General features: G+C 33.4%; 1 long non-coding RNA gene across 1 annotated transcript; it reads left to right on the top strand.

Annotated features, from left to right (window-relative positions):
- The first annotated feature begins 11,955 nt into the window (after nt 1–11,955).
- LOC120577130 (uncharacterized) lies at nt 11,956–12,317 on the top strand. Its single transcript, XR_005643184.1, has 2 exons — nt 11,956–12,014; nt 12,219–12,317. It is a non-coding gene; the product is annotated as an uncharacterized lncRNA (long non-coding RNA).
- Nucleotides 12,318–14,300: the final 1,983 nt, after the last annotated feature.

The following is a 14,300-nucleotide window of genomic DNA, read 5'->3' as shown; positions in this document are numbered from 1 at the left end:
ACAGTAGAACACATTTGTCATAAAAAGAAAAAAATGAAAAAATGTAGATGAATGGTCTACACCAAAAAAAAATAGAAAAAAAAAATCAAGAGCTAATAATGGTCTCTTATAAAAAAAAAGTATCTTTTTATCAAAATAAAACGAAAAATAATTCTAATGTTTTACCCATCATGTTTGAATCAAGGAAGGAAGGATTGCAGTACATTAATGTTTTATTAGGAATCCCTAGGTTAGTGACCTAACTCCAAGTTCTTTGTTAGCCTACTTTCCAAATTATATCCACCCTTAACCTAAGCCAAATTATAACCCTCAAAGTCCTCCAAGTGTTTGAATAACAAGTACATTCATGTGATGACTAGAGTGGAAAAATATCGTGACCAGCCCTACTGGCTTTAGGAGATCCATATGTTTATGTTTATCATATAAAAGAATATGGCTGAGAATATAGGTTCCTTTCACCAAGCCGGACCCACTTAAATGTACAGTGGTAAGTTAGTTGTTGCTCTGCTATAAATATGATGAATAATTCTTAAGTACAACTCCCAGAAAGTTATGTTTTTCCTGAAAAAATGCATAGAATAAATTATGTTTTTCTTTCGTTACTTGAGGACAAGCAACAGTCTAAGTTCGGGGTTGTGATGACATGTCATCTTACGTTATTCTTAGCAATTTTTTCTGTTATTAGTAGCAAAATTGAGGAGTATTAGAACGATTGCCTATGATTTCGAGACTTTTGTAATGTTTTCTATATTTGAGCCTGTAATTCTAGTATTCCCGAAACATAGCAATTTGAGGGGGGTTTTGAAGTAATTCACGAAGAAATCATGCAAATCGGCAAATCAAAAGCATCTGAAGAATTGTGAAGATTAAAGACACAAGAATAAAGATTCAAGAGGTCTCGGAAGTATTACAAATGAAAGAAATTTTGTTCCCAAAGTACCGAGGAAAGTTATTTGAAGACGAAGACCTAAAAACAACGGAAAATCGGAGATTGGGCCAGGAAGGAAGACATAATGCGCCTAGGTCATTTGAAAAATGCCTAGGGCATTGTTTAGCAAGCAATGCACCTAGGGCATTTACCATGTGCCTAGCGAATTTACCATCTGCCTAGGGCATGGTTTTCGCTTCACTCTCATGCGCCTAAGGCATCCCATATGCGCCCCATGCATGCAAAAAGTCGAGGCGCAACTGTCTTTTCCTGCTTCCGTTTTGGAAAAAAAAGAATTTAATTGATTTTTAATATTTTAATATATAAATAAAATATATAATAGAATTAATTACGACAATAATGAGGTGGCCAACATGTTATCCAACACATCATGGACAAGTCAGTGCCAAATTAAGAAAATTGATGAGACTTAAATATATCATTGACTTTTATAATGGAGGGACCAAAAAAGTTGATTTTTAAAATAGGGGGAATAAAAGTTACTAAATATATAAGGGAATCAAAATTGCATTTAAATTTAAATTTTAATAAAATATTTTTAAACAATTTTTTAATATTATAAGATGGCCCGTTTAATATGAACTCCGGCCCAACAATAGATTCTCCTATTTTTAGTGAACTTTAATAAAATACTTTTTTTCAAAATAGAATACTATTTTTATTGTCTTTTTATTATTATAAAATTCATTTCTTATTATTAAAAATGGAATAAGTCCACTATTGAACTATTTTTTAGAGATGCATATTCGTCACACTTTTATTACTCCACCCTTGATAGGCCTAAAGTGGTCAATGAATGTCCTCGTGAGCTTAGCTCAGCTGGTTGGGACAATGTATAAAATATGCAAGGTCTGGGATTCAAACCCTGGCCAAAAAAAAAAAAAAAAAGTGATCAATGAATTCCATCAAAGAACAAACCTGCCGCAATGGTGGGCATCATAGGTTGTTGCTCCGTCGCCGACTTGAAGGGGCTGAAGTTTGACACTGAGCTTTTTGTCGGTTAATTTATAGCAACATCCAACAACTCCAGTCCTTCCAGTTCATTCGGGAGAACTAAATTCAATTATTAGATGAAATAATTTTTCACTTGACTTACCTCCTAACCCAACTCTGAATTTAAGATCTGTTCACACCTAGAAATCGAAGGCTTAACACACACACACACACACACAAAAAAAAAAAAGTATAGTAGGAAGAAATTTGATTATAACTTAAACCAACTATGCCAAAACTCTGGAACTCCAAATTTGAACTACCATATAACAAGGTCATTCTATAAAATAAAATAAAAAGTCAATCCATCATCCCACAAAGAGTTCAATAATTATCCCAAATTGATCATTCAAAACTCAGTTATTGTAAATAATCAACCAGTTAATATTATTACTCATGATATACACTATAGTCGATCAACCAAGTAAGTAACAATGTTACTCAAAATACAAACCATAATTCTTAAACTAGAGAATATTGAATAGAAAACAAAAGGAAAACTTCAATACATTATCACCAAAACTTAATCAGCAAATATTATTGACGTTAAACCTGCACAAGACGCACAGGTAGCAACAGAAACTAAATACAAAGGTGCCTTATGCCCTTATAGACAGTGACCTAACTGTTCGCTTAAGGTGCAACTTAACAAAGGAAGGAGTTGAGATGAATTCTTTCCATGAATGACTGACACAGTTAAATCGCATCAAAGTTTTCACAGGAAGGTAGGAAACCACTTCCATATTGATGAGTTTTTCCGGAAAGATGGCTGGTGACTCCGTCGCGATTTTGATGGTGAGAGACTGATGATTCATGGCTGAGAGATTGCAGTCGACGTCGAACCCTAATAACTAAATACTACTCTTCAAGAAATAAATAGTTGATGTAGGTTAACAATCCAACAAGCAATATTTATAAGGATATATATTATGTTCGTGCAACGGATGAGAGCAATATTATTATACGGGAAAATCCGTATTTGATTATTTTGAGATTTGTTTTGTTTTTTTTTCTTTTTTAATGTATTTATTTTTTTTAAATAAAGATTTGTTTTGTTTTTCTATGCACGGTAAGTAAAGAAAAGATATTCCTTAAAAAAAAGTAAAGAAAATATATTATAATTTTGTGTGTTAGGCCCGTTTATTACGAATTAAAATAAAAGTTATTTTTTAAAATATTATAATTTACATTTAGATTTTTTTTAAAAGTTGTAACAAATGGATGAAATAATCTTAAAAGTGATTATTTAAAAAAAAAAAAGTTGTATCATTGTTTTGCAGGATGGTGTTCACGACCGTTGGAAATGGTTACTTGATCCAATCAACGGTTTCTCAATCAGCGATGTTAATCACATCCAATTCAAAACACTGCACGGGTTAACACAACTAATGTTTGGCTCACTTAAAATATTTTTATTTTCATTGCACCTCTTCCACAACCGTCCTCCAACAAAGGATAATCTCATCACGAGGGGTATCATTCAAGCAGAAGCAAATGCCTGCTTAGGTGGTTGCGGGATTCAAGAGTCAGCAGATCATCTTTTCATTACTTGTCGTCATTTCAGTCAATTATGGACGCAAATTTTTAGTTGGCTTCGCATCTCTTCGGTCGATTTTTTTTGTGCTAACAATAATTTCCATCAATTCAATCAGTTAGGTGGATTCCCCAGACAAACTCATTTGTTCCTAAAACTTATATGGTTCACATTTGTTTGGACAATCTAGAAAGAAAGAAACAAACAATCGGATATTCAGCAATCAATTTTGGAGCTACATCAATTGCTAGATTAAGTCAAATTACTTTCTTTTACAAGGCTCAATACTAAATCGATAAACTTTTCCTACACTTACCATGAGTGGTTGTGACACCCATTAGTATGTATGGGCATTTTTTTGCAATTACTTCATTGCTTTGCGGCAGCTCACCTTTGCTTTTGGCTTTGCTACCTTTGTACTAACTCTTGATAACTTCCCTTAGCACACCTTGTGTGGGAGGGGGTCACTTTTGTTGTGTTAATATATATTTCATTTTGGCTTGTTCAAAAAAAACCTTTACAAAAAATGTAGTTTTTAAAGATAGTCTTTTATCGTAATCATATGATATTTTCTTTACATAACAAGTCATTTATACATTTATGTTATCATTTTACTAATTATTATTAGAATAAACAAATTGATAAATAATTTTGTTATATGCATGCACTGACAATAATTTGTAAATAAATTGATGAAAGAATAATTTCCAATTTCCATTAATATTTAAAAACTATAATCAAAATTATACAAATAAAAATAATAAAATATACAAACACGTTAGCGTAGTAAAAAGAGAAGACAAGCGGGCTCTACATGCCCGTCCTTCCGCTATTAATAATTATACTAATAACTCCTAAAAAAATATATAATAAATTTTTTTCGTGCTAACCTATGATTCTTATCATTTTCAGAGTGTAATTTGTAAATAAGTTTTAAATTTTAGGGAGATATTTACACATAAGTTTTAAATTTGTGGAGGATATTTGAACATAAGTTTTAAACATATTTATTACATAAATTTTAAATTTGAGGGGTTATTTGCATATAATTGTTAAATTTGAAGGGGGTACTTTCCTATTTTTATAATCACACCGATTTAAAAAAAAAAATAATTAATTACCCCCTGTGACGTGGTATAACGTTCAGTTCACGTGGAGGTGTCACGTATACAGTTACTTGTCACATCATACGGGTTAACAAGGAAAACAAACGAAGGGGTAATTGACATACGTTGACAATTTCAAAGGTTTTTTTGAAGTTTCTTAAAAGTCATTTAGTTTTTGACGAAAGATACAATTACAACGGCGTTTTTGTCTATCACTCTATTATATTATCTCTCTAAATTATAAGCATCTCTCATGATTGTTTATCAATTAAATTAAACTATATTCAAAGAAAGACAAAAAAAAAGGCAACAATCCATGGGATGATATTTTCAAAAGTAGCAAACAATTAGAATGTATAATAAAAATCTTGGTCGGGCTCAAGTGATTAATAAATTTCAATAAAGAATAATAAATTAGCTAAGAGAACTAAATTCAATTATTAGATGAAATAATTTGTTGTTAGACTTTTCTTACCTCATAACCCAACTCTGAATTAACAAGATCCGTGAAAATCAAAGGCTTAACACAAAAAAAAAATGTATAATGGGAAGAGAACTTCGATAAATAATTTAAACCAACTATGCCAAAACTCTAGAACTCCAAATTTGAACTACCATGTAACAAGATCATTCTCCATAAGAAAAACAGTCAATCCATCATCACACAAAGAGTTAAATTCAATAGAAAAACCATAATTCTTAAACTAGCAAATATTGTTGACGTGAAACCAGCACAAGACGCACAAGCCTTACCCTATTGTAGCCATGACCTAACTATCGATCGAATTATAGTGGGTACACTACTACAAAATACCCCCTTTAATAGCATTCATTTTGGGTATTTAATAGTGTTTGTGAAGCGCTAAGAAAGCCCCCGCTATAATAGGTCAAAACCCTTATAATAGCGCTTTCAAAAGGCTATTAAATAGCACCGTTTCGATAGCGCATTCAGAAAAGCGCTATTATAGCTTTTCTTTTGTGCTATTAAAGTAGATTTTTACACAGGTGTTTCTTAGTGTTTTACAAAAAGCGCTATCAAAATGAACCCCTCTTTAATAGCATCTGCACTAAAGCGCTAATATAAGTCCCCTTTTTTTATAATTAAAACTACTGCCAAAATAGCTCTGATAAGACACTGATATTTATATATATATATAAAAACTGCTAACAAAATATGAAAATTGAAGCCATAACTAAAACAATATTACAAATTGCTAACAAACCTCATTGCATTCATGAGTAATCTATTGATTAGAAATAAACACTAGTAATGTGTTGTTTAGAAACTTAATACAAATGTCATAATATTAATTAATCATAAAAGACATCTAGTGTACACTTGCATTAAAATACATATATAAAGCTCATACGTGATTTAAAAGCTTGTATTTTGAAAAATGATGGAAACAGAAAATTAATCCCCAATTCAAATGCACCATCATCATTCACTCATTTTGAAAACAAAAAGATGGAAATCAGATTAAATAAACACATGCATAAATCGATGTTGATATGGGAGTAGTGTTAGTGTTCGATGACAGAGCAAGACTACATTGGAACGACTCCGCCTACGGTGGTTTTGCTCTGAGACTGCGGTATTGCTCCGACGAGTCTATTTTAACGTCGACGGAGACGGAATCTTCGATTTTGGGCTACGAGAAGAGATAGGAGTTGAGATCAATGAAATTAGGGTTAGAAGAAGCTCGGAGGTTCCATGAATCAGCTTCAGCGAAGGTGGGTGAGTTTGAATTGAGGTGGTGAAGCGGAGAGTGAGTTACAAGGATTTGGGAGAGATGGTGATAATGGTGTGGGATCGAGGAGATTGAAGGGAAAAGGGGATGTTGATATCAGGATTGATACATAGGTGACAATCGTGAATGGTTTTGGCTTATGTGAGAGAAGCGTTTTGGGTTAACGTGAGGGGCCCACCTTGTTTTATTAATTTGATAAAGGAAAACGCTATCTAAGTGAAGCAAAACATTAGCGCCTTACCGAAAGCGCTATCTTTGGGAAGTAGAATAATAGCGTTTTTGAAAAAACGCTATCGAACCCAATTTTTGAGTAGCCTATATTAGCATTCGACCAAAAGTGCTATGGTAAGTTTCTATGTTGCCTTTATAATAGCGTTTATGTAAAAACGCTATTAAAATACTGCTATAAAAAGCCAAAATTGTAGTAGTGGTATGAGTTCTTTCCACGAATGACTAACACATTTAAATCGAATTAGAGTTTTCAAAGGAAGGTAGGAAAGCATTTCCATGAGAAGTTTTTCCGGGAGGATTGCTAGTGACTCTGCCGCGATTTTGGTGGTAGGAGACTGATAACACATGGCTGAGGCTGAGAGATTGCGGTCGACGTCCAACCCTAATAACTAAATAAATAGTTGATGCAAGGTAACAATCCAACAAGCAATATTTATAATCTCTCAAAAAAAAAAAAAAAAGCAATATTTATAAGGATATTGAGATCAATATTTTACGGGAGAATCGGCATTTGACTATTTCGAGATTTGTTTTGTTTTTTTCTTTTTTAATGTATATATATTTTTTTTAAATAAAGATTTGTTTTGATTTTCTATTCACGTAAGTATAGAAAGAATATTATAATTTTTTGTGTTAATCTTAGATTCACATGGAAAAGTCAAACTCCCGACTTAAATTCTGAAATCCAAGATTTTGTGACTTTCTTCATCTACCTAAATCTATAGTAGAATCTAAAAATAGACAAAATCCATCGATTTTGATTGCAATTTTACGATTTCTTATAAAATAAGTCATTTATGACTATATACCATTTATAACATATATTTAGTATTATTCTTTTTTGGTAAAGTCCATCGATTTTGATTGTGATTTTATAATTTCTTATATCGATTCTACAAAAGTCCTTGAGTAAAATCTTTCAATTTTGATTGCGATTTTATGAGTCTCAATTTTGTTATTCCCTTTCAACCTGAAGTAGAGTCCCGATTTTGACAACCCTAGTAATCATCCAAAGTTTGGCCTTTGGTGGAACTCATTAGCTGGTGGAACTTAATTTGTTCTAGGAAAAAATAAAAATATGATAATTTTGCAAATATATATGAGTTTTGCTAGAAGACACCTTTTAGTTTTAATGAAGGTGTCTTTTAGTGTAACACCCCGTTTTTCCAATATGAAAATTTCTAAACAATTGTCAGAGTAAACATCAAATAACGGGATATCACATTCGAAACATAGTCCAAAATCAGTTAAATAACAATTTAACTTCAACAAATATCTCAAACTTTGCAGCGGAAATTAATTCGAAAATCAATAAATCGTTTTGGCACGTAGGCCCCATCAAAATATCTCAATTAAATAATCAACATCATAATATATCATAAATGATTCACGTAAAGGAAATGAAGCATGCATAACATAGACCCCATCCCGTTACGTATCAGAGCAACCTAGACGACTCAGTGAGGCAAGGCCACTCACGACAGCAAACTGCACACTAAGCACGATCACCTGCAAGTTACTCATACGAAGAGCAACATTTTCAAGCAGAAGGGGTGAGATTTCATAACACAATAATATTAATCAATATAATTCAAAATCATAATTAACGACATAATCAATCTTAAGCATCATTGCATCTTCAATAAACAATTATCAAGTAATCACATCATTTCAATCATCATCAATAACAAAACATCTTTTGACTCGACAAATGCGACAATGCAAATCTAAACCTCTTTATACATGTGGTACCAATCAGGGCATGAGCCCCCAACAATCATAGTATTAATATACTATTAAGGCATCAAGTGAGGACAAAGCTCAATTCATGGTGAGGACAAAGCTCCAAGGCATGAGCCCCCAACAAATATGCTAATGCATGAACTCAATCAATCTAAAACAATCTTAATCAACATCTCAATATGCATCCCATAATTTGGAGCTCAACAACATCTATTCATCTTATAATGACTCATGCAACTTAGTTAAATAACAGCAGCAACATAATCATATCACAACAGCATTATAATTTCATAACAACAATTCATTTTCAACAACATCAAGTTTATTCAAGAATAATTCAAGTAATGCATTTAATCGTTAAATCACATTACAAACAACTTAACAGTTCTTAACAACTTCACATGTATCAGCTAACATCTTAAATAGGTTTCATTACTACCTAATGTCCATTCCTAATCAATTCATTCAACTCAGGTCACGACATTATAAAAAACATTCAGTTCTAGAAGTGCTCGCGAGGCGAGAGCATCTGCTCGCCATGGCGAGTACTTGCCAGATTTTCAACTAAGGTTGTTCCAGGTTCAATCTAGTTCTAAATCATCCTATAATCTTTAGTAGACATCTAAAGGTACTCAAAAGCATCAAAAGTTCAACTCAAAAGTTCAAAATACGAAAATCAACATGCTCTCTGGTCATGCTCGCTATGGCGAGTAGGGTTGCTCGCTGTGGCGAGCTACGACTTGTAACTCGCGAGGCGAGGGGAAATGGCTCGCGTGGCGAGCGATGAACTTCATCCCTCGCGAGGCGAGGATCATCGTTCGCCAGGGCGAGCGATGAATGTTGGCTCGGGCAGAATGCAGTTTTCTTCAAAAATTCATCTAATCTCATGGTTCTAAGCCTAATTTCAGTTCCAGAATTCATCCTAAACATATTCTAAGGTCAAGGGACGTTTTCTACAACAATCTAATCAATTTCTATCGTTTGATCATCAATTTTAGGGATTTGACCTAGTTTTCGATTTCTCCAATTCAATCCTAATTCTTGCTAACTAATCATCAGAATTATAAGAATTAACATTACTGAATTATTAGTCTCACCCTTACCTTGTTAGATGAAAATCGCAGCTCTCCTCTTGGTCTTCTCCCTTCTATGGCTTTTTCCTCCTTTTCCAAAGTTTTGATCGTACGTACAAAGTGTTTTTCTAAAACTAGGTTTTTCTCTTTTATATCTCTTCATAATATCTTATCTTATCTCACTTTCTCCCCCAAAACTATCTAAAATCTCAAAACAGCCCTCAACTAAATATTTTATTTTATTTTCAAATCTTATTTTATTTAACAATAAAATAAGTCTCATAATCTCATCAAAACTCATAACTCATCTCAAAATCATCCAAATCATCTAAATCGTCATAAATCAACAAAATTCACACATATATTATATAAATATAATATAACTCGTCTAAACTCGATTAAATAATTAATTAAACGAAAGTGAGCGTTACATTTAGCAATCCACACCTCAAGGTGTGATTATCCACTTTTTAGTTATAATTTGCTACAAGACACCTTGATAAAAAATTACTTGGTGTCTTTTAGCAAATGTTAATAGGATAACTTGCTAAAAGACACATTCATAAAGGGTGTTTTCTAGAAAAATCATATATATATATATATATATATATATATATATATATATATATATATATATATGGTCGATTTTAGGGTGAGGGAGCAATTAAGTCCCCCATTAGATTAAATGAGTCCACAGTTTTTATCATATACCTTCCTGCACTTGACCTCTTTTCTTTCTTCTTTTATCCTCTTTAATTTTCTCTATTGATGCCTTCCTTGTTTACATCTATCACCTTTTCAAATCCTATTGTCGTTCATTCCATCATGCACAACTATTCCTTAATAAAAAAAATTCCTTTGAATTTATGAATTATCTTTAAAAAATTAAATGTATCTTTCTCCCCCAAATATCATATAAAGGGTGTTCTTCTATAACTGAATCATCATTCTATAAAGATTTGATTCCTTTTAATCTCTGATTCCTTTTGTTCTTCTATAACTCAATCATTCTATAAATAAATTAAAAAATGGAACACTGTAAAGTTTTTTTTAGGCAAAAGAATTAAAGTTTTTAAATTGATATGATGACTTAATTTCCTTTTAATCTTTGATTGCCTGCAAAACCAGAGATCGTGTTTTCAACCCAGGCAACAGTTGTGAAAATAACATCATCCTAGAGCCATGATTTACCCCTAAGAGAAGAAGATATTTGTGATCCAGTGTAGATAATGTACAAAAAGATGTGTGTAATTTGATTAATCTGACACCTCTTAATAGTGGTCCACTGGTGAAGGAGTTCATAGAAAAAGACTCATGCATTCACAGATAGCGTAACATTGTGGTAATGACATAAAAAAAAATACATTTGTAATATTGTTAAATACATTAACGTAATCTTTCTATTAATTTTTTAGCATTTATATGTGTTTAGTCCCTACAAATAGGGGTTATTTAAAATTTAGTCTCTGAATCCGCTAATTCTTGTATTTAGCTACTGCAAAATTTAATCATTTAAGAACTGGTCCTCAACCTAGTTAATCAGTGCCACGTCACTGATTAGCTGACGTGTCACCTCTGATTGGTCCAATGGATGTATGACTCATCATATAATGGCGCGGATGGACAATAATACCCCTATGCTTCTCAAACAAATTTGAAAAGACCATAATACCTCTGATTTCATCTTCCATATTCATCTTCAAAACCACAACAATTTGTACCCAATATTTCAATCTTGATTTAACATCTTCATGGGTAAAGAAAGCAAATGAAAGATTATTTTGTTGTTGATTTCTTGATTGTTTATAATTAAGAAAACATTTTCCAGCTCCGAATTCTTGGAACAGATCCAATTCAAGAAAGAAACTTAATCAAATTAAGAAACGAAGAATTTTCCAGCTCCTCAATTCACGAAAGAAACGAAGAATGCAAAAAACGAAAGCAAAAACAATAAAGGCAACATATCCAATTGACAAAGGGGTTTGATGGTGAATCAGAAGAACAAGAAGGATTATTGTTGTAATGAGAGGACCGAAAACCCAGATCCAAACATCCCTTCAATTTCGATTTGTGTTGAAACTGTTACCGGACATGATGTTTTCGCGTTGAGGGAAATCGGAGTAAAAAATGTTTTTGAAATCTCGAGGAAATCGGTGAATCCACAAGTGAAATCGGGAAGTGATGACCCGATTCCGTTCGGTGACGGTGAGTTGTTCTCGATGAAGGCTTGTTCACGAGATCAGTGAAACCAGCGGTATCGCAGCCGAGATTGTTATCACCATCGTTATTGCCGTCAGAGTTGGAGGTGGAAAGACATCATTATGTTCTTTGTTCTTCTTCAAGAGAATTGTTGTTCCCACATATAGTTTGGCTGTGCCACACGAGTAAAATACCAAAATGCCCCTCGACAGTTTGCTACCGAGGTTTTTAGGAATCGGCGGCAGTTAACTGCCGAAGTTTTTAGGACACCGGCGGCAGTTAAGTGCCGCCTCGGTAGTTAACTGCCGAGGAGAATGTTATAAGAACAGAACTTCATAGGAGTTTCCAAAACTCCATTGTTGCGTTTTTAATTTTTCAAGGTGCGATTTTGAGTCATTTGAAGCCATTAGAAGCCAATTTTAATCACAAAAACAAGTAAGTTTTTTGAATCCTATTGCATTGTTGCTTTGTGGTCGAATTGTATGTTATTTTTTGTTAAATTTTGATTATATAGGTTCGATTATATTGATTTGTTGATTTTATGATATGTTAGGATAGTTTGGGTTAGAATGGTTAGAATTGTTAGGATAGTTTAGGTTAGTGTAGGTTGAATTGATCGCCATATTTTTTTAAATGTAGATATGTCTCAGAATCAGAATCAGGGTAACGTTCACGATGATGAGACGAAAAAAGAAAAGTCACCTATGACATGGCATGGAATTGTTTGCGATGGTTCCGAAAAAAAGAAGGGTTCGAAGGTGCCGGTGTACAATCACTCGAGGTTGAGGAGGAGCGGGAGGACATGCTATTTCGGTCCTCAACCAAAACAAGGTACCGCAGGGACTGTAGCGGACAAGCCAATCGATTTGTGTGACGAGGAAGAATGAATGTAATGGCTTTTAATGCCTAATTGTTTTGGATTTTTTTATGTTTTATTTTTGTGTCGCGCACATTTTGTTTGACATTATGGTACTTAGAATAAAATTGCATTTGGAATAAATAAATTTGAAAACAAAATAAGATAATTATTGTTCCATTCAAAACAAAATATATGTTATCACATTACATTGCATTTTACATTACATTCTGAAATTTACCTTCCAGCTGCAACAATCATCTTACCACTGAATGGGGCAAATTCAAACTTGCCAAGCAGCAGGACACCAGCATTCGATCAGCATCTTGAACGCTGGTATTCAAGTGTCAACAGAATGAGGTGCATTCCTTGACACTTGAATACCATTATTCAAGATGCTCATCGAATACTGGAGTCCTGCAGATTGGCAAGTTTGAATTGCCCCATCCAGGGTAAGACAATTGTTGCAGTTGGAATGTGCATTCCAACCACAACAATTGTGTTACCTTTGAATGGGATAAATTCAAACCTGCAAAACAACAGGACTCAAGCATTTCGCCAAACACCTCATGTTTTCCCTTTGAAAATAATAAATTTTTGTGAGGCTTGCTTTAGATGATGGTATTCAAGTGCCACCGAATTGAGGTTCAATCCTTGACACTTAATACCTTCATCTAAACCAGCATAACAAAAATTTAATATTTTCAAAGGAGAAACATGAGGTGCTTGCGAAATGCTTGAGTCCTGTTGTTTGACAAGTTTGAATTACCTCATTCAAAGGAATACAAATGTTGTAGTTGGAATGCACCTTACCCTAACTAATGACGATCTTGTGGCGGAATCAAACTTTTGATGATATCTTCAGTTGATCTAAGCAACTTCACCCGCATATCGATCCACTGGAACATGCTGTGCTCCCAAAACATGGTCGTCACGTTTTCGTCGTTCGTTAATTCCACCCAACTGAATGATACTCTCCCCTCGTCGAGTGTTGGACGTTTATACCAAATGTGTTCCACCATCCTTGTGTCTCTGGGGTTGACTCCTTGGTTGAATTCAGTCAGTGTATCCTTGAGACCTCTTAACGTTACACCAAGGCACCGAACCTTCAACCTCTGAGGTTCTCCACCGTTGAATTGCGCATGAACGTCGATCCACCCCGCCATTGTTTTAAATCTACACAATAAGAAACTAAAAACAATCAATCAAAAACACATTATACATACACTCTAAAATTCATAAAAATAACCCTAAAATTATAAATCATATACTCTTACTAAAATAAAAAATTTTATATCATATAACATAAACATCATGCAAATATTTTAACAACATTAATCAACTAACATATACCCTAAAATTTAATTATAACATGTAAATCTACTAAAAAATAATAAATGTACTCAAAAACTAAAAAATAATAACATTTATAACAACTAAAATGTAAGTTAATAGTATTATAATTACTTACTTGTGATTTTGTTGAATAAAGTTTGTTGGATTTGGTTGTGTTTGTTAGAGAGAATTTGAGAGATTTCCTCGGCAGTTAACTGCTGCCGGATTTGAGAAAATTTCGGCAGTTAACTGCCGAAGAAAACTGCCGAAGAAAACCTCGGGAGTTAACTGCCGAGGAATTTCCTCGGCAGTTAACTACCGAGGTTTTCTTCGGCAGCTAACTGCCGCCGGTTTCCTTAAAACTTCGGTAGCAAACTGCCGAAGGGCATTTTGGTATTTTACTCGTATGGCACAACCATACTATATGTGGGAACAGCAATTCTCCTTCTTCAATGGAAGAAGAAGATGAAATAGTAGGGTATTTCAGTCCTTTCTTGTTTAACTAGAACAACTAAGGGCATTTTGGTCAT

The sequence above is a fragment of the Medicago truncatula genome, chromosome 7, assembly GCF_003473485.1.
Source record: "Medicago truncatula cultivar Jemalong A17 chromosome 7, MtrunA17r5.0-ANR, whole genome shotgun sequence".
NCBI classification, from domain to species: Eukaryota; Viridiplantae; Streptophyta; class Magnoliopsida; order Fabales; family Fabaceae; genus Medicago; species Medicago truncatula.
Note: the sequence above shows the minus strand (reverse complement) of the source record. Positions and strands in the feature narration are given on the sequence as shown.